Here is a 20,838-nt window from a genome sequence, read left to right on the forward strand (position 1 = left end):
AGGGGGTCCTGCAGAGACCCCTCCATGGTCTGTCTAGCCCAGTCCTTGGCTGGGAGGGAGGGGAAGGGGGTCCTGCAGAGACCCCTCCATGGTCTGTCTAGCTCAGTCCTTTGGTGGGAGCACGCCCTTCAGACAACTTGGGGTGGGATGGTGGCCTTCCGGACACCCATCCCCTGCAGTGGCCAGGTGAGGTTCTGGTGTGTTCTGGGGTGGTACCAGGAGAGGCTGGCCCTGGGCACCTGGGAAGCGCCAGCTTTGCAATAGAAAAGCATGCACAGAGAGGCTTTAAAGACCTAACACCTGGGAAAATAAACTGAAGTCATTTGCAACATAAATTCTTCGTTAAATATGAAAAAGAGACATCCAGCTATACTCATTGGTGATGTAGCAGTTTAGAAAAATCCTGCAGAGGGGTCCCTCAGCAGTGGGAGGGGGTTAATGTGTCCTTCACGAGGCCTCCCTGCATACACCCACTGGGGAAGGAGATGCCACCAAAAGCCTCTCCTCCTGGGAACGTTACAAAACAATGCCCCCACCCCCGTTCTCTTATGGCAGGAGCACATGTGGGCAGTGGGGCTGGCGGGGTGTGGGGGGAATGTCTCTGGGCGGCAGCCCCGATGAGCCTGCGTCTGAGATGTGCAGCGTTGCTGGTGTTCACGCACAGATTGGCACAGGCTGGACGTTTGGAACAGAAATGATCAGAGGAGAGAGGATTTGGCTTCTGGTTAAATGATAGTGATAATCAGGTGCTTGTGTCCCAAAGGTTAAGTGGGGAAGCTGGCCCCACACTTAACGAGCTGTGTATCACTGCACGAAATGCCACGCTAGCTTCTGCCTGGGGTTGTGCCCGGTGCCTGTTGGCCCCAATTACCGTGGCAAATTGCCAGCATTATTCAAATAGGAAAAATAAACTTTAAATAGGAACACTGAAAGACTCAAACTTTACTCATTTCCAACACTAATATTTTGAATGCCGTAAATAAATAAAGTGTGTTCAAATTTGCAATCGTAGGTCCTCAGGGTAAAATTGACATTTAGCCAAAGTGGTAAGGATATTAAAATCGATAGATTATGAAAGAAAAAGCCTTCAGTAAATATTTTCCTGTTGAAATCCTGTCTTTGGGTTTATAATGCTGAAATATCGGAAAGGTTAGATTTGCATATAGGCGGGGCCAGGCAGGATCTGGGAGCACAGGCAACCCCATCCCTGTTATCCCCTCTATGGTGCTAGTTGTGGGCTCCCTCGGTGAATATGGGGAGTGCCCTGGGGGCGGGGGGGGGGAGCCTGCCAGGAGGGGCCGTGGCTGCCTGTGCCCCCTTCTAGGACTGGGCAGCAGAAGCGTTCCTCCAGAAGGTGGACAGCCAGTGGACAGCCCGTCGTGGCCTAGAGAAATCCCACTAACTGGGAGATGAACTTGCACGGCTCCTCGTGTGTCCATGGAAGAAGTGTCTTTCGGTCTCGGAATGATTCCTGTTTGCTGACGATGGCGATCAAGCCTCACTAATTTCAAAGTCTGACTACGTAATTCAAATTAACTGACTACTTAATTATTCTATATCTCAAATTATCTAGAGGCTAATACCAAATTTGAAGGAAGTCATGCAAGATGAACGAAATCCTTACATAGTGGAGAAAGCGTTAAACTTGGAATCAGAGGGATGGTGCAGGCAGCCTGTCTGAGGCACGGCTTCTGCGTCTGTAAAAGAGGCATCAGGAATTAGCTCTGATGGTCCTGATTTTGACTCTCGCATGCAGACCTGGCCTGTAGCATCACAGAGACGTTTCTGGATGATGCGCTTTCTTCTGGCGGGGGAAGACCTTTAGTATCTCGGGAAGCAGTGTTGCTCAGGTGACCAGGGGCTGGGTGTAATGGGAGGTAGAAAGGAAGGCTGGGAGGGCATTGCTTCGGGGTTAGGCCTCCGAACACAGGCCGCAGGGAGCTAGATGGTGGTCATCCTGGGGCCAGGGAATGGCAGCACAGCCCTGTATCTGGGGAACCACTGACCGCACTGCGATTGACAGGCGCCGGCATGAGGCTCCCGCAAGCCCTTCTTTGCGCTCGCTGCTTGGGTACCTCAGCACCATGTGGCGTGGATCCCAAGGCTAGGAGGTACTGTATCTTGGCAGATTGCATTTTCCAAAGCCGGTTGTGCCAACGTTGCCCATCCTGCCAGCTCCTCTTTCCATGGACCTCCGTGTGGCCGCTATGCAGTGGTTGGCCCTATGTCCTCTCCTTGGAGACTGTCCCAGCAGATAGAGCGAGGAGGGGATCGTGGCATGTGACTTTTGTTCCTGGGGTGCTCCTTCTTGGAATCCAGCCAGGAGGGACCCTGTGCGGAGGAGCCTCCGTCCTGGCCATGGGCCAGGCCGAGCTCTCAGACCACAGCCAGCACCAACCTGCAGCTCCCGGCCACGCCCTCTGGGGAGGGGTCCTTAGCGCCCAGCCAAACTGCCCAGCTTGAGCAGAGGGGCACCATCTCCCCCAAGCCCTGCCCAAACGGCAGGTGCATGAGCAGAATGAATGCCTGTGGGTTTCAGAGTGGTTTTGATGCCATAGTGATGAACGCAGATAGAGCTAGGGTGTTACGGACCGTGTGTATGTAGATCATGAGGGGTTATTTGGCCCAGGACTTAAACATGGACTCTCTGATGTCATTCTGACCCAGATTCAAATCCTGCTGTTGCTACTTAACAGTGGCCTGACTCTGAACATTACGTAGGCCTTGATCTCCCCTTCTCTGAGATGGGGCTAGTGCCTACATCACACGATCCTTACCAGGTGCAGTGCGAGAGTGGGTGTGAGATGCTGGGTCCTGTGTCCGGTAGTGTACATGCAGTGTCTCACTCTGCTCTTGTCGTCATTGTTGCCTGGACTCATGCAAACGCAAAGTTTCCTAGAAATACTCCTCGCTTATTTGGTTGGTCAGTGAGATTACGGTTTTCTCAGGACTCGGCCGTTTGAGGGACACGTTCTGGCACCGTTAGGCAGGTGCGTACAATGCTGAGCATGTGTGTTGAGACAGAACTTCCCGAAACGCCTCCCGGAGTTGACTCCTCCCTGGGCCCGAGTTAACCCCGACCGTGCCGTTGCCCAACCTGGCGGCTGCTCTTCCGGCGCCATGCGCCCTAAGGGGGCCTAGTTACCAGCTGAATAGTGGGGCAGCCTGAAAGCCGCACCTTGGACTGTACTCCACACCCCACGCACAGACACTGCCTCTTCTTGGATCCGAAGCCGGTCTTAGGGAGAAATCACGCACATGTCCACTGTTTGATATAGTCCCTATTCAGTGAACACATTGGTCAGTTTTGGGTGACTTAAACTATTCGCTTCATCTTTTATCAGCTTCCAGTCTGTTATTCTGCTTTCATATGGAGCACGGTGTTATGCCAACAGCGCGTTTGGGCATTAAATATTGTCTGGAGTTACGTTGTCCTGCGTCATGGGCTGCTTGTTTGCCCACCGCTCTCTGCTTCGGGTTCCGTCCTCTCTGATTTTGTCCTCAGGCCACATGATTTTGTGACTGTCAGCATGAATGTCGCCCCGATTGGCCTGGATGCCTGAGGACGAGAGTTCTGTCTTATCCATCGTGGCGATCACCACACCGACACACTCACACGGTGCACCCCAGTCACAGTGTGCATTTCCCTTGGGGGGGCCTCGTAGAGCACACCCGGCTTCTGAAGCACCCCCCCAAGGCAAGCCAGAGTGGAACAGGATTGTCAGAGCCGCCACTGGGGAGAGCTCAGCTGTGTCCACAATGGCCCTGGAGAAACCACAGTGGAGACAGTGTCTCAGGCGTTTCCACTGTTACCTCATCTCTATACCTGTCCCCTGGGGAAAAGAACAAATCAAAATTTATCGAGCAGGACACTAATGAAATATAGAGACGAAGAAGACAAGGTCCTCTATATAAAAAAGCCCGTAATACAAAACAGGAAATACAGGAAGAACATCGTGGGATAGATGGCAGCCAACATTCCTCAAGGGTTTGCTGCATGTCAGGTGCTAAGTGCCCAGTGAGTCGTGTTTCCCTTAGTCTATGTTATTGTCCTAGGATACTATTATTACCCCACTTTACGGATGAGCAAGCTAAGGCTGGGTGAAGTCAGCCTCCTGGCCAGAGGCACATGGGGTCCTGAGTGCACACAGGTGTGGTCAGAGCCCCCGCCACAGACCCCCCGCCATGCTCCGTCGCTGCCCTGCCTCAAGAGAGGTGGACAGAGCAGGAAGGTGTCACTTAGACTCAGACCACACGAGCACATGAGCCTAATGAACCTAAACAGGCATAGAGGTGGAGGCAGGAGTGTGAAATTCTGCCTCTCACACAAATTTGGGTTTTATGACTATCTTAACTGTAGGAGTTTAGGGAACAGAGGACCCCTGGTAGTTGGGGAAGGAGGACTTCCTAGGGGTCAGGAGAGCACCCGGGGACATCTGTGGGTCCACAGGCCCCTTCCTGGATCCCCTGAATCAGAATTTCAGGCAGCAGAGCCCACACCAGCATTTTCTTTAAAAAAAAAAAAATTTTTTTTAATGTTTATTTTTGAGACCGAGAGAGACAGAGCATGAATGGGGGAGGGTCAGAGAGAGAGGGAAACACAGAATCTGAAGCAGGCTCCAGGTTCTGAGCTGTCAGCACAGAGCCTGATGCGGGGGTTCAACTCACAAACCGAGAGATCATGACCTGAGCTGAAGTCAGACGCTTAACCAGCTGAGCCACCCAGGCGCCCCAAGACTTCTCCAAATGTCTTTAAAAAAATTTTTTTAATGTTTTTATTTATTTTTGAGACAGAGACACAGCATGAGCAGGGGAGGGTCAGAGAGAGAGGGAGACACAGAATCTGAAGCAGGCTCCAGGCTCTGAGCTGTCAGCACAGAGCCTGACCCGGGGCTCAAACTCACAGACCGTGAGATCATGAGCTGAGCCAAAGTCGGAAGCTCAACCGACTGAGCCACCCAGGTGCCCCCACATCGGCATTTTCTGATCGAATTCCTATTCCTCAGCACCGCAAGGTAACACGTGACCACCCGACCTGTCTTTGGCGGGACCCCCTTCACCTGTGATGTTTCTTCTTTGTGATTCCCATGCACTGACCCCACCTGCTGTGTGGCTGTAACCCTCACTTCCCATGCTGCATCCACTCCTGCAGGGCCCCTCACCTGCCAGCGTTGTGTAAACGTGGAGAGGGCCTGTGGGTCAGCAGTGGGGGCGCATGGCAGGGTTGGTGCAGACCGGGGAACTGTGACTGGCCAGCCAACCACGCCCCCATACTTCCTGGGGTTGGGAACCAACCGCCTTCCCCCACAAGAGCAAAGACCTGGGCATGTGCCTTGGAACATCAGCCTGACTTATCATCTTGTAGTCTCCAGTCTGGGTCCCCAGACAGCAGCCTGCTCCCTCTCACCCGCTGGCTCTGTGCCTACCCGGCCCCCACTCCTTTGGTCTATGCAGGCCTCACCCCACTCATCGCCACTCAGTGCCCCCCACCAAATTTGTCCCCTCAAGGAAGACGACAACCTGTATCCTTCCCTCTGCATGTGTCGGGATCAACCAAACAAATCCAGGGGCACAACAGTAAGGTCCCCTGTCCCAAGGGGACAGGCTCTAGCTGCGGCTTATTTGCCGAACAAAAAAATTCTTTGCCAGTGGATAAGAAGATCCCTCTTATGTATGATGGGACAGATATGAATAGACAGGGCTGGGGGCTGGCCACTTCCGGAAATACAATTTTACAGACACAAAGGCACTTTTAGTCGTGTATTGTGGGCATTGTTAAATTCTACATGATTAGTTATAGTGAAGAAACAGTCTAGGGAAAATGAATAAAATAGTGTTTTTAAAATAAAGGATCTACATAAAGTAAAAGGTGGGGGACATTTATATGGATGGCTCATGCTATGTTGATGACAAAAGTATAGTAACCTCAGGGACCAGCCTTCTTTTTTCCCTATGGCTGACTGATTACACTCCCTGCGTTCTGCTGTTTCTTTTGTGAATTTGCTCTCTGGCTCCTGTGCACCTTCAGTGGAGAGCAGCTGGAGGGCCACGGGGGCTCAGTGGTCGGGGGGCAGGTGAAGGGCTCCCCTCCTAACAGGCGGGAGGAGAATGGTGCCAGCACCACGGCCCACCTGGGGCAGTTCCTGGGGACCAGGCGCGGTGGGACAAATGCTTTGTGGATGGGCAGCCAAGACTGAGTGTGTCGAGCTGACTCAGCCAGTCAGTGTTAGGATTAGAATTTCACGCACGTGTTTGAATTCTAGCTCCAGTATCTGGGCTCTTGGCCACAGTATACCCTTCCACAACCTTTTTACTAACTAAGGATTTCAGAAAAGCCTACGATGAGAGACCACATGTTTGTTACCTTAATAATTGAGAGCTGACGGTTATGTGCACAGATACCTATGCACCTACCTATTGGTTAAGTAAATTTGTAGCTACTCACAATTACCTGAATTGTTACATAGCCACAAATCTGTTTATACTTATTAACAGTGGTTACTACTTTAACAATCACCTTCAAATTAAAATAAAAAATATGTAGAAAATAAACTAAAATTGCATTGGAAAAATGTGATATTTCTGTTTTTCTTAAGCTTGTGATTTCTGATGTACTCAGGAAGATATTTTGCATCTGGGTTTAATTAGAATCTTTAAAATGTCATTAGTGTGCTAATAAGAGGGTGCCAACAGATGAAGTCCTCTGTTTGGGGTTGATTCATAGTTGTTTGAGTTCATTAGGATTTAAAAAGACATGTACAAGGAAAGCCATCCCAGTGCATCAAGAGAAAAAGATGCATGTAGAAAAAGTAGTTGTTCCATAAGGAACAACTTTATTTACTTTCCCAGCTTTTGTTAAGTTCAAGAAGAGTTTTATAATTATTGCCTAAATAATAAAGAATGCTAACACCTGTTTTGCAATATCCCCGTTGACATCAGTGTCATGTTCACTTATGAATGCCATAAAGGACAAACTCCAAATGCCTGTGTCTTGTGACTTTGCCACCCACCCTCCCGCTCCCCACAGTGTTCTTTCTTTACCCTGAAAATAGGTTCTGGAGAGGAGAAATGAAGTAGATGAAAATCATTAAATAATTTCAAATAGTGCATCTGAAGCACTAAAGCCAGGGCTTAGCCATCATCGTGCATTTCCTCAAGCTCACAGAGATACTTGAGACCAGAGAGACACATATATCCCAGCCCTTTTTACTAGACATAACAAATAGGATAGAGATGGCCCAGAAAATGCCTATTCTTTCAGCTGAACCTCCACAGACAAGAAAGGCATTGCCTCCATGCCCTGGTCTCAGTGCTGCTGTGTGCACACCTGTGACCTGGACTTCATGTTGTCACACTCCCTGGAACCAGTGCCAAATCTGGCACCACTGTGCATGCCAGCCGGCTGGCGCCCTTGCACTCATTGGCCAGTGAAGGCCTTTCCTGCTGAAGTGAGCCCTTAAGCTCTGGAAGAAGTGACTGTTCCTTCAAATGTATAGACACCAAATCAAGGCTACATGGAACACAAAACATTTCTAGTAACCAACCCTAAAGGAATGGAGACCCATGAATTTCCTGACGAAGAATTCAAAATAGTGGTTTAAAAGAAGCTCACTGAGCTACAAGGAACAAGATAGACAACTTGATGCAATCAGGAAAACAATACATGAACAAAATGATGGGTTTAAGAAAGAGATAGAAATAATAAAATAGAGCCAAGGGGCACCTGGGTGGCTCAGTCGGTTCAGGATCTGACTTTGGCTTAGGTAATTATCTCATGGTTCATGGGTTTGAGCCCCGTATCGGGCTTTGTGCTGACAGCTCAGAGCCTGGAGCCTACTTCAGATTCTGTGTCTCCCTCTCTCTCTGCTCCTCCCCTACTCACGGTCTGTCTCTGTCTCTCAAAAATGAACACATATTAAAAAAAAAAAAGACTTTCTGGAACTGAAGAATACAATGAGAGTAATGAAAAAAAAATGTAACAGAGAGCTTCAATGACAGAGTTGATCAAGCAGAGGAAAGTGCCTGTGAATTCAACGACAAGGCATTTGAAATTACCCAGAAGAGAAAAAAAGAATAAAAAAGAGTGAAAAAAGCCTATGAGATTTATAGGATGCCCTCAAAGGAGCAAAATATGCATTCTTGAGAGTCCATAAGGAGCAGAGAAAGAAAAAAGAGGCAGAAAGCATATTTAAAGAAATAATGACCAAAAAAATACCCCAAATCTAGAGAAGGAAATAGACAGATGGATTCAAGAAACCCAAGGATTTCAAATAAGTTAAACATAAAGAGGTCTACGTGGAGATACATTGTAATTATATTGTAGAAATCAAAGGCAAAAAATTTTGAAAGCAGCAAGGGGAAAGTGACTCATCACATACAAGGGAACACCTGCAAGATTACTGGTAAACTTCTCAGCAGAAACCTCATAGACCAGAAGAGAGTGGGTGACATATTCAAAGTACTGAAAAAAAAAAAAAAAGACCAACAAAGTACTAAACCTGGCAAACTACCCTTTAAAAATGAAGAAGAGGGGTGCCTGGGTGGCTCAGTTGAGCGTCTGACTTCATCTCAGATCATGATCTCACAATTTGTGAGTTCGAGCCCTGTGTTGGGCTCTGTGCTGACAGCTCGGAGCCTGGAGCCTGCTTTGGATTCTGTGTCTCCCTCTCTCTCCGCCCCCCTCCCCCCCACTCACACTCTGTCTCTGTCTCTCAAAAATGAATAAATGTAAAAAAAAAAAAAAAAGAGATAAAGACTTTCCCAAATAAAAATTGAGGCAGTTTATCACCTTGTTTCTTGCCTTGCAAGAAATACTGAAGAGAGTTTTTCAAACAAAAACAGATGCACTCCAAACAGCAACATGAAAACATGTGGAGGCATATATTTCACTCCTGAAGGTGAACTGGGTAGACCCACCAAAGACAGAATATGCGACACTGATGGTGGGGAGTGATTTTGTATGCGACTAAAGTAAAATTGTTACCAATTGTTTACAGCTATAAATATATTTTATGCGTGCCTTGCAGCAACCACAGAAAAACTATAATAGAGGTACAAGAGAAAAGGAAAAGAATCAATGCACATCACTGCCAAAAATGCAAGTAACAAAGGAAGATAGCAAGAGAGCAACAAAGTGATAAAAAACTATAAGCCAGTAGAAAACAAGGAACAAAGTGGCAATAGGAAGTCCCCTCCTCCCCATAATTACTCCGAAGGTCAAATGGATTAAACTCCCCAAACAAAAGGCCCAGTGTGGCTGAAACAAACGCACAAGATGCAGTGATGTGCTGCCTAAAGAGACTCCCTTACAGGTAAGGACACACAGGCTGAGAGAGAAGGGGTGGAAGATACTTTGTTCAAGTGGCCGCCGGGGAACAGAGAGGGAGCTATACTGCTTTCAGACAAAATAGTAAACTACGAACGCCATGACAAGACACAAAGAGGGTCATTATACGACGAGGAGGGAGTCAATTCAACAGAAGGACTTAAGGGTTATAAACATCTGTGTACCCAACATCAGAGACTTAAATATACAAAGCAAATTTTGACAGACCTGAGGGGGAGAGCAACGTCAATGCAGGGATAGTAGGAGACTGTTACATAGTCCTCCAGTGCCATGTTGCAACTACCACTATGTTATCATATAATACTGTTCAATAAGAGGGATTGTCCATGAAGCTACAATTACTGCTGTGTTATATAATACTGTTCAATAAGAAGAGACTATTACATGATGCTGCAACTACTACTCTATCATCACATAATACTGTTAAATAATAGGAGACTATTATTTTCAACAGTGGACAGAGCACCCATGTAGAAAATCAATAAAGAAACGGGTGATTTGAACAAAAGTATAGGCCAAGTGCATTCTAACAGGCATGTACAGAACTTTCCATCTCTAAGCAGAAGAATGCACATCCTTCTCAGGCACGCAGTGAACCTCCTCTAAGATAAATCACAGATTAAGTCACTTGGCAAGTCTTAACAAATTTAAGAATCTAGAAATCATTCCAAGCCTCTTTTCCAACTGCAGTGGAATAAAACTAGAATTTTTTTTTTTAAAGAGAGAAAATTCACAAATAAATGGGAACTGAATAACAGCGTCTTGAATAACTATTGGTTCAAAGAGGAAATGAAAATGGAATTTAAAAAGTGTTTCAAGGGGCACCTGGGTGGCTCAGTAGATTGAACACCTGATTCTTGATTTCAGCTTAGGTCATGACCCTAGAGTGGTGGGATTGTGCCCTGTGTTCGGCTCTGCACTGAGCGTGGTGCCTGCTTGGGATTCTCTCTCCGTCTGCTCTTCCCCCTGTTCTCTCTCTCTGTTCTCTAATATAAAAAAATAATGGCAAATTAAAAAATATTTTGGGTCAAATGAAAACAAAAGCACAGCACACTAAAACTTAGGGGATTCAGCAAAACCTGAACTAAGAGGGAAGTTTATAGCAATAAATGCCAACATTGAAAAAGAAGTAAGATCTCAACTATAGAACCTAACTGTGCACCCCATCTAGGAAAAGAGCAAACTAAGCCCAAAGCTATGAGGAGGAAGGGAATAATAAAGAGGAGAGCAGAAATAGAGAATAGAAAACGATGGAAAAAAGTCAACAAATCTTTGAAATTTGTTTTGGGTTTTTGAAAGAGATACACCAAACTGACCAACCCTCAGCTAGGTTAACTGAGAAAAAAAAAAGAAAAGCCTCAAATGAATTAACTTAGAATGAAAGAGGAGACGTTACAACATGAAAATGGTCATGAGAGGTGTGATGAACAATTATACGCCAACAATTGGATAACACCGAAGAAATGGATAAATTCCCAGAAACCTATGACCTACCAAAACTGAATGAAGAAGAAATCGAATGCCTGGAAAGACCAAATAACAATATATATCATTGTTCCAACAAATACAGAGATTGAATCAGCAAGAAAAACATCTCTGGACTATATTTCAATTTTTAAAAAGTTAAAAATCTCTCAACAAAGAAAAGCTCGGGACCAGATGGCCTCACTGGTGATTTCTACTAAACATTCCAAGAAGAATCAATACCAATTATTTCAACACTCTTCCAACAGATAGAATAGGAGAGAACACTTGCACCTAATTTTATGAGGCCAAGTCACCCTAACGCCAAAGTCAGACACAGACACCATGAGAGGAGAAAGCGACAGGCCAATATCCCTGAGCACAGGTGCACAAATCCTCCATAAATACTGGCAAACCCAATTCAACAGCATGTTGAGAGTGATGGTGACCACGCAGGGTTCATCCCTGGGATTTGAGGACACTTCACCCTAATTGATGATGTGCTAGAGGCCCCAGCCAGAGCAGATACACGAGAGAAAGAGGCAAAAGGCATTCACATTGAAAGGAAGAGGTAAAGTGATCTGTTTGCAGTTGACATGATTATATGTGTAGAAAACCTGAAGGCTTCCCAGCAGTCTCTTTTACTTCGGTGGTTTGTTCACATGTCTGATGGTCCCACTGGAGTGAAGGCTTCTGGGTTCATCTCTGGATTCCTGGACTAAGCAAGGGGCTTGCCAGGCCGTGGGACCTGACAAATATTTGGAAAAGTCAGCGTCACAAATGGAGTGGTGGACACAGTCTGCTTCGGCTGGGTAGTGTTTCAAATATGAAAGCAAGATGCCCCTTTGGGTGGACGCCCTCCTGTCGGGCTCTCCTGCCTCTCCAGACGGCACTGGTCAGCCTCTGCAGCCAGCAGGCCTCTGTGCACCCTCTGCAGAGGAGGGGACCCCCAGGGGTGTCTTCACGTCTGCTGACTTCCTCTGAGGCTCCAGTGGTCACTGCTGCTCAGGAAGGAGCCTTGTGCAGCTGCAGGGGTTCGGGGCTTACAGGGATGGACCGTGCTTGTATCAGGCATGTGTCAGGCCTGTCTGATGCCCCCACGACCTCTCCTGTGGCAGTGACCTTAAGGCCATCAGCCCGCCCGTGTCCGGACAAGCTTCAGGGCCCAGTGGCTGCTGTGCAGGCCGGCAGATGGGCGTCCTCTCCCCTGGGGGGCTGGTGGGCCGGCAGGCGCTCGGGCCAGAGACACGGTGGAGGAGACAGAATGTGACCGAAAATTCCCACTAAGGGCCTTTTATCTGCGATAAAGAGAAGTTGTGTTTTCTGTCAGACGTGGCATTTCACGTTCCCTGGCTTCCTCACACGCATTAATGAATAAATATTTGTCTCCATGAAATGTTTAGGGGGAAATAGAAAACATTACATAAATTACTTTTTCAGGATCAATAGCCATCACTTTGTGAAGCCCGTTTATCCCAATTAGACAAAATGCTTTTGATCTGAGGCCAAGCTCTGGCCCTTCTCTGTGGAGGCATTTTCTTCCCAAAGCATAACACACTTAGAAACTCAGTAGGTTTTTTGTTTTTGTTTTTCCTGGTACAGTCAGTGGGTGTTCTGTTCATCCCACATCGTGCCTGAATCAAAGATGGCTCGTATCGGCCTCCTGCCCTGTTGTGAGGAAGCCTTGCTGGGTCCTGTAATGGTGCTGAGGGTGACACATGGTCCCCTAACATGGATGTCGTGTTCCTAGGACGGGGCCACGGGTCCTCTGTCCGCGGCTCACTTGGAGGACGTCTGTGGCCCCGAGCAGAGGTGGGAGCAAGCAGCTGTGGCCTGTTCTCCGAATAAGGGTCCTGTTAACGGGATGCTCTCACCCTGGCTTTTCCTCAGTGACTCGCGGGGAGAAAAACCCAAAGCTGGGTGGTAGCAAATATGTTGCTAAGATACCGACATTCTGTGACTGCAAAGTTGAACCTTTTTGGAAAAGTCTGTCACGGCCAGAGAATGAGAGAAAGAAGGGGAGAGATTTCAAAGCAGTTTTCCTTTTCATGAGGCCTGTTTCATTCTCTTCCGTCGCTGTCTTTCTTCTCCTGTGCATTCGAAAAGCTGCTAATAGGTTTTGGAAAGCAAGTCTTGTTTTTGTTGTGAGCCTCTCGGATTTCCCTTTTGCATTTTAAGGGCACTGGCTGGGAAGGCTTGGACTCGCCAGACAAACTACTATACCAGTGGAAGTCTGTCCAGTTTCTGATAACACCAGAACTAATTTATTTTTTGTTTATACTCCACTACCTTTGACAAAGCTTCCTCCGGAGATGTATATCTTCATTCTCAGCTCTTCTGGTTTGTCATCTTTTTTTTTTTTTTTTTTTGGCTTTGTTTTGCAACTGACAAGGGGAAAAAAAATCTGACATCAACCTTGGAAGATGGTAATGCATTCAAGATTTTTTTTTTCCTTTCAGATCTGATAAAAATCTTGCCTAAAACCATGTCCAACCTTTTCAGCAGGAAGTCCAGATGGCTTTGCAGCCTGTATAACAGACTTTACTCACTGATGCTTTGCAGAGTGTCGGCAGGGCAATGTGTTTCCCGAAACAGAAATGCAAAACAAAAGACGGCAGTTGGCTGTGTCTCGGGGCAGGTCTGGGGGCACGGATGTGGGGGGCACGTGGGGGGCGGAGGGGAGTGCAAACAGAGGAGAAGTCTTAGAGCTCTCTCAAAAGGCAATCTTGAGAATGAGAATTCCATCCGTGGGAGCCTGGGGGGTTGGGGGGGGGGGACATGGCTGAAAATCAGCTGCATGTGGGGCAAAAATGGATTTTTCTCGACGGGGAGGAATGTAACTTCCCTACTGTTGAAGATGAGCTGTTGCTGATGTGATCAGTGAGGTGTGTTTGCCCATCTCTTTCGGCCGAAGGGTTCCTGCGGTGTCTGCTGTGGGCGATTTCCTCTGCGGTGTCCACTGGAGACTTACCATCAGCAGTGTGCGCATGAAGTGAGGCCGGGAAGACTCGCGCCGGCAGTGGGCACGGGCAGGAGTGACGTCTTTGGTCACTTATTTTTACTCGCTGTCAGAATGAGCCATCATCATTCCTAGTTATGCCTTCGCTAGCCACAGCTAGCGCATTCCGGGAGGATGAGATCATTTGCAAACATAGCTGATGAGGTCTTTGGCTTTCTGGGGAGCTGAGTGTGTAAGACTGACATCCTATTTTCCAGCTGGAGGAGCGGAGGCTCTGGCAGCGACGACTTGAAGCTCCTTTCGTTAGCAGCCAGGCCCAGGGACGGACGGTTTTCCTCCGACTTCCCCCAGGCCGCCTCCCTGCGGCTGCACACTGCTGTCTCATTCCCCCATCCAGCCACATGCCCAGTGGATACAGCTCTCCGGCCCTTCTCTCTCTCTCGCTCCCAATTCCAGAGCTTGGTTGGGCTCGTTATGATGCCTGGGATGGGATAGCAGCCACCCGCGTCCTTCCCCAGCCGCCTCTGCCTCCGCCAGGCAGCCATCCCTAATTGGCCCGACCCAGCTCTGACCCACCTGTGCGCCATGGCGTGACGTGGTGGTTCTCAGCCCTGCGTGCGTGTTATATTCTCCTGGGGAGATTGAAAACATTCCAGTGCCAAGGCCCCAGCCTACACCAATTATAATAGAGCGCCTGGGGGTGAGGCCAGGACTTATGTGCTTTTAAAAGCAGATTCCAGCATGCAGAGAGAAAGTCACTGCATAGAGGTAAATGGCTTACGTTGGTTTCTAGTGAAAACACTTGAATGTCTTCGTCAGGTGTGGTGCCACGTTTCGGCTACTTTAACTTTGGTGTGCTCGGAAGGCCAGCACACCATCTTTCTGTCTGGGATCACGTGATGGGCCCATCGGCGGAGGCGTGTGACCTGGGAGGGAGGAAAGTCACAGGAGTGACAACCCCAGGAATGACCTTCCTGTGTGTACAGGTCCTGATAAGGACCTGATGAGTTGGGTGCAGGGAGATATGTGTCCCAGGTATTTGGACACCCGTCGGAATGTGTTCAAATGAATCGACGTGAACTTTTTGGCTTCGTAAAGCCGTTTTGGGAAACACTACGGCACAGTAGCACAGTTTCTTGAGAAAAGCTGGGGACAGTATGAGAGATGTCTGATCCAGCTTAGGAGACAGGAGAGCACGGGGAGCAGACGGACGTCTGAAAGGCTGAGCTGCTGTGCGACTTTGTTTCTTCATCTGCCAAATGTACCAACGTTATCAGTCTTGTCGCTAAGGTTTGGTTTATTTGTAGATCAGAAATAGCAGAGGATGGTCGTTAAGAATTTTTTACTTTCAGTATTATCTGAATCTGAAATACAGAATAATGATAAATATTGTTTTCTTTCGTTTGTTATCTCAGAGTATTCTTCAGAGAAATAATCTGTAGGACGTCTGATATGGGAACCGTACAGCTTCCTTAAAAGTCTGTGAACTGAGACGTTAGTAGCAAAGTGGCTTCGTATGTGGTGTTATTAGTTAAGTGCTTTCTGGGTGACCGATAGTTCCCAAACTCAGTAGGAAGCCTCGGCTGTTTGCTCAGCGTCTGGAGTCTGGCTGGGGTGAGTGACCTTTCTGGGCTTCCCAGTGGCAAATGTCTGGGCCTGGCCAGGTGAGGGGCTCCTGAGATGAGCTCCCATCACCGTGGGGCCAGAGGGGCAAGCGCGGTCCAGGTGCTGGGGCAGGACGGGCCCCTGAGTACCCGCTGGTCCCTCCAGACCCGCAGCGCTGGGGTGGGGGACAGCCCCCTTTCCAGGGCCGGGAGGAGAGAGCGAGTATGAGCTCGCCTGCCCATGCAGTCTGCGTCCCTGGCCTGGTGCAGGGTGTGAAGCACCGTGGAGGCTCTGGAAAGGTTGGGCTGCGCCCTGGGCCCGAGGGGCTGGTCTGCTTTGTGACACATGCTCCTTGAATTGCAGGGCCCTTGGCAGAGGTGGGGGTGGGGGGAGGGGGTGTGCCCTGGAAGGCGGGTCTGGACGGTGCCTTTCCAGCAGCTCTCGCCAGGTGAGATCTGGTGTCCAGAAGGACTGACAGACAGACGGGGCGGGGGGTGCTCCGGAGGTCAGAGGGTGGGGAAGGGTGGGTGGCCGCGAGGTCATGACGTCATGACTGCTGTCGCGGGGGGGGGGGGGGTCTCAGGGCGTTCTGCCCTTAGGTCTGTGACTTAGGAGCACCAAGCACCCCACCCCACCCCCACGTGATGGGTGGGGAGTGGGGCCACACACCTGTGCTCCCAGTGAGGCGGGGAGGGGGTGGTTCCCGTGCGGGCGTGGGGCCTCCCCACGCCGGGGATACCCACGCAGCCAGATGGCGGATCCGAGTTTTGCAAGCCCGCCCCCCCTTCCCCCGCCTCCCAGGTCTGTGGCCACAGCGTGTGGCCTCCCAGATGACCCGGTTCCCCATTTCCGACCAGATTCTGGTCTCTCTGTCCGTCAGTGCTGCCAACCTTTCCTTCATCCCTGAACCAGCCAGTGGGGCCACCTCCTCCTTCTCGGGGAAGGACCTCACCCCTTCCCTGAGGAGAACCAGACATGGCCCCTCACCATCCAGTCCCTCACCCTCCCTGGGCCTCCGGATTTTGTGCTTTGCTCTCCTGCCCCCTGCCCCCGCCCCCTGCCCCCCTGCTCTTGCCTCCTGCCCTCCTGCCCTCCTGCTCTCCTGCTCCAGTCTTCCTGCCACCCCCCCCCGTCCCCCGTCCCCCTGCCCTCCAGACCCTGCCGTTTTGACCTCCTGTCCTCCTTCTCCCCCACCCCCGCCCTTCCTAATTCCAGTCTCTCCAGCACTTTTGTTTGCTTGTGTATCAGTCACACTGGGTTGAATAGTGTTCCACCAAATTATATCCACTTGGAACCTCAGGATGTGCGCTCAGGTGGAAATAGTTAGATGTAATCAGTCAGGATCTGGAGATCGGGGTTTAGAGTCGCTGGGAACCTGGTCCCTGGTTGCTTATTGCTTCACTGTCAGCTGAAACTTGTTACTGCCAAAGCCTACCCGTGCCAGACTCAAATTTGTGCACACTCAGCAATTTAAAACTAACGTGAACGTGCAGGTTTTTAGCCATTGAGAGATTGCCTACTTTTCAGACTGCACAGAACCTGACAGCTGTTACCCATAGATAAGACGGGTCCCAAGATGCTGTGGTCCTTGGCGTTCTCTGATCCAGAGCCCCCTCACCAGACTGCCGAGTCACCTCACTTAGACACGTAACCCTCTCTGAGCACCCAGGCCCTCCTGGCCACCCCAGGACAGGCTGGTGCTGTGAGGGACGCCCTGGCCTGCAAACCTGTCATGGTGTTGTCTTGTCTAAATAACCTCACATGACCTGCCACCACTGTGTGGCCATGGCTCCTTCCTGGATCTGCCCCGAGATGCCTGGACCCTTCACAGGCACAGACAGAGGCGGGGCCTGGGGTGGCCGGTCTGGCTCCCAGAAGCTGGAGGGAGGAAGGAGCCTCAGCCCAGGCAGCGCCTTGGTCTGTTCTGCTGTTGAGTTTTGGCAACAGGGGAACACAGTTCCCCTGAGCTGTTCGTATGTGGTGATTCATCACGCAGCCCAGGGATACCCACACACACGACCTTGCTCTCCACCCGTGCTGAGTCTCTGACGTGCCCAGAGTCGTGGGGCTGGCAACTGGCACATTTTCACTGTATTTATAAGCACAAACATGCCCTTTTGAGCAGGAAGCCGGGCACCTATCCTGGGCCACAGAGCCTCGGCGGTGAGGCTGACTTGTCTCCCTCACACCAGAGACTGCCCCAAACGGAGCATCCATGCCTTGATTCCTTCAGCAGATGTGCACTGAGTGCCCCGTGCGTGCCCTGCACCATGCTGGGCGTCAGAAGAGACCCCTGTCCTTTCTGGACAGTAACACGTGTACAAAACACATCGACCTTGAGGGAGCCTGGAGGGGAGGTGGCCAGCCGACCACAGGGCAGCTGAACAGAGATACAGAAGGCTGTGCTGGAAGAAACAGGACACACGTGACAGGCGTGGAGGAGAAAACCGCGTCCGGCATCCCAGGGCCACACGGCCTCTCCTGTCAATGCTGTTATTTACTCAGTGATGGATGGCCACCCTCCTCAGCCACTCCGCCAAGCCAAGCGGAAGAGTGCTGTCACGTGTGCTCCATGTTCAGAAGGGAAGGCAGGAGCTGCCCGGCGGGACCTAACAATTCGGGGGCGGGGAAGGACCCCGAGACCAGCAGGCAGGTAAGCAGAAACCCGACAGACATCAAGAGTCGCTATGTAAACAGTGGGGTGGGAATGGCCTCACACACGGAGGCTCCGGTGTCTGGGTTACTGGGGGGCCGGGGGTGGCCACGCACCGTGGATACTCCGTTTTCTTTCCTGCCACCCCTTCCCTCTTGTCTGAGGGTGGTCCTTTCCCTGCTGTGGTGACACTTCCCGCAGAGCACAGGTGTCAGAAAATTTGCGAGACTTGCAGACCTACCGTGTGCCATCACCTCCATTTAAAACTACCGACTCCGGTGGGCGCTCGCCCCGGTCCCGGGAAGCACTGCTGCTGGGAAAGCCCGCGTCTCTCCTCTCTCCTTAAGAGCGAGGACCGGGGAGTGCTTCTTCCTGCCCCTGGTTCCCGCAGCCACTTAGCAGGTCAGCAGATTTATGGACTCCGTGCCCGGGTTTTAAAGATACAAGATTAAAGCGTAGAGCTATTTATTTGACTGCATTAAAAATCTCCTACAGGAGCCACTTAACTTTTGAATGTTGGTAGATGTGAGCGGTAGCGGCCAGGCCGGACTTGTTGGCTCTGGCTACCGCCAATAGAGGGTGACAGCAGTTTTCTGTATGGGATTAGCTGAAATCGAACACGTTGACTTCAGAATCTAAACCGGTGATACAAAGAAGGCTTGTATATGTTATTAAAAACAAAAGCTGTGGGATTTTATATAGAATATGCATGTCTACCGTAAATCTCCCGGAAAGCCGACCTGACGCAGACGCGCGGGACCTTCTCCGTGTCTCTGTCTCTGATCGTCTGTCCCTCTCCCAGGGTCCATCACTCTGGCTGATGAAACACTGGGGTGAATAATGAGAACCCCGAGGGGGTCATGCAAGGCCACCTAAGGAACCATTACAGAATTCCTGGCAGTTTATTTCCTGTCATGGATGTTTGCACAGACAGCTCTGGTACAACACCATCAGGTAACTCTGTTTTTCCTTAGTGGACTTTATTTTTCAGACAGTTTGTAGTTTTAGAGCAATAGTGAGTGTAACATAGACATTTCCCACATACACTGCTGCCAACATACCGCAGCCTCCCCCACCGGCAGTGTCCCCATCAGATGGTGCATTTCTCACAATCACTGCCCCCACAGGGCATGTCGTCGTCACCCGAGTCCATGGTTTACACTGGGGTCACTTGGCGTTGTACATACTGTGGGTCTGGACAAGTGTATGAGGACAGGTGTCTGCGTTGTGTTATCACACAGAGCAGTTTCACTGCCCCCAAATCCCCTGTGCTCCACCTGTTCAACCCTCCCTCCCTTCGACTCCCAGAAGTCCCTCCTACTTTTCACCGTCTCCACCGTTCTGCCTGTTCAGGGTGTCAGATAGTGGGAGTCACCCAGGATGAAGCCTCTTGAGATCGGCGCCCCTCGCTTAGTCATACGCTGTCAAGTTTCCTCCGTGTGTTTTCATGGCTTGTTAGCTCGTTTCTTTTTACGGCCGAATACTGTTCCACCGCCTGGATGGACCAAGTTTGTTTATCCAGCACCTACTGAAGGACATCTTCGATGCCTCCAAGTTTGGGCGGTTGTGGATAAAGCCGCTATACACATCTGTGGGCAGGGTTTTGTACCAACACAGCTTTCAACTCATTTGAGTAAACGTCAAGGGGCACGGTGGCCGGGTCGTGTGGCGAGGGTACGTCTGGTCCTGTAGGAACCCACCAGACCGTCCTCCCGAGTGGCTGCCCCCGTCCGCGTGCCCGCCTGCCGTGCCTGAGAGATGCTGTGGCTCGACGTCCTCGCCAACATGTGCTGGTGTCGGGGGCTGGGTTTGGGCCCTTCTAACAGGCGAGCAGTGGTGTCTCCTTGTCTGGATTTGCACTTCCAGGTAACTATTTTTTTTAAATGTTTATTTATTTTGAGAGAGAGCATGAGTGGGGAGGGGCAGAAAGAGAGAGGGAGAGAGGGAATCCCAGGCAGGCTCTGCACTGCCAGCATGGGGCCTGACGTGGGACTCAAACTCACAAACCGTGAGCTGAAATCAAGAGTCGGATGCTCAACCGACTGAACCACCCAGGTGCCCCAGTCACTAATTTTTGACTGTACAGTTTACTTTTGTGGGCTCTTAGCCGGCTGGGAAACTCTAACCACAGATCACGTCTTTGTTTTTCTATTTCTAAAGGACAGGGTACAGAGAGAGCATGGGGTTCATAGTCTTCTCCAGCTTTTTATTTTCTCGGCCTCAGAAGAGTTTATGAAAGTGGTTTTCTAGAGCCAGTAGATGTGGCTTCTTGTAAGATGGTTTTGGCCAGGATCAGATTTTATCAGACCCATGGACCGAGATTTCCTAGAGGGAAAACAAAATGGGCAATAATTCCATACAGTGAGGTTCCTTTACTAACAGATATTTAGACTGTACTACATTCACTTCCTCCCCTATAGTAAACAATGTAGTTTTCGCTTGAGGGAATGAAGTTTTGGGTTGCTTCTGGGAAGTTCAGGACTCTGTACTCACAGGGCGATCAACAGACACCGTCACTTTGAAGGTACTGAGCAGTGAACTTGATTAAAAACAAAATGGCGCCACTGCCTAAATAGTGTGTGGTTGATCTCAGCCTCGTCTTGACTATTCAATCTTACTTTCACTTATAGACTGCCCCCCCCCCCCCCGCACCCCTGCGCAGCCATCACTGGGCATGTGCTGAAGGTGATCCCTACGCTGCATGAGGCATGATTAGCGGACCAGGGTTCATCCCTGGGACAGGGATTCTGCGAGGCTGGTCAGTTAGGCTCTCGGGGGTGGTCATGGGGGGTGATAAATTTAGCTGCAAGA

General features: G+C 50.0%; 1 protein-coding gene and 1 long non-coding RNA gene across 3 annotated transcripts in view; one reads left to right on the plus strand and one right to left on the minus strand.

The window, feature by feature from the left end:
* Window positions 1-20,838, minus strand: part of ADARB2 (adenosine deaminase RNA specific B2 (inactive)) — a 418,568-nt gene that overhangs the window by 69,918 nt on the left and 327,812 nt on the right. The window lies entirely within an intron of this gene.
* Window positions 16,657-19,600, plus strand: LOC123591574. Its single transcript, XR_006709414.1, has 3 exons — window positions 16,657-18,027; window positions 18,830-18,981; window positions 19,381-19,600. It is a non-coding gene; the product is annotated as an uncharacterized LOC123591574 (long non-coding RNA).

Source organism: Leopardus geoffroyi, chromosome B4, assembly GCF_018350155.1.
Source record: "Leopardus geoffroyi isolate Oge1 chromosome B4, O.geoffroyi_Oge1_pat1.0, whole genome shotgun sequence".
NCBI lineage: Eukaryota > Metazoa > Chordata > Mammalia > Carnivora > Felidae > Leopardus > Leopardus geoffroyi.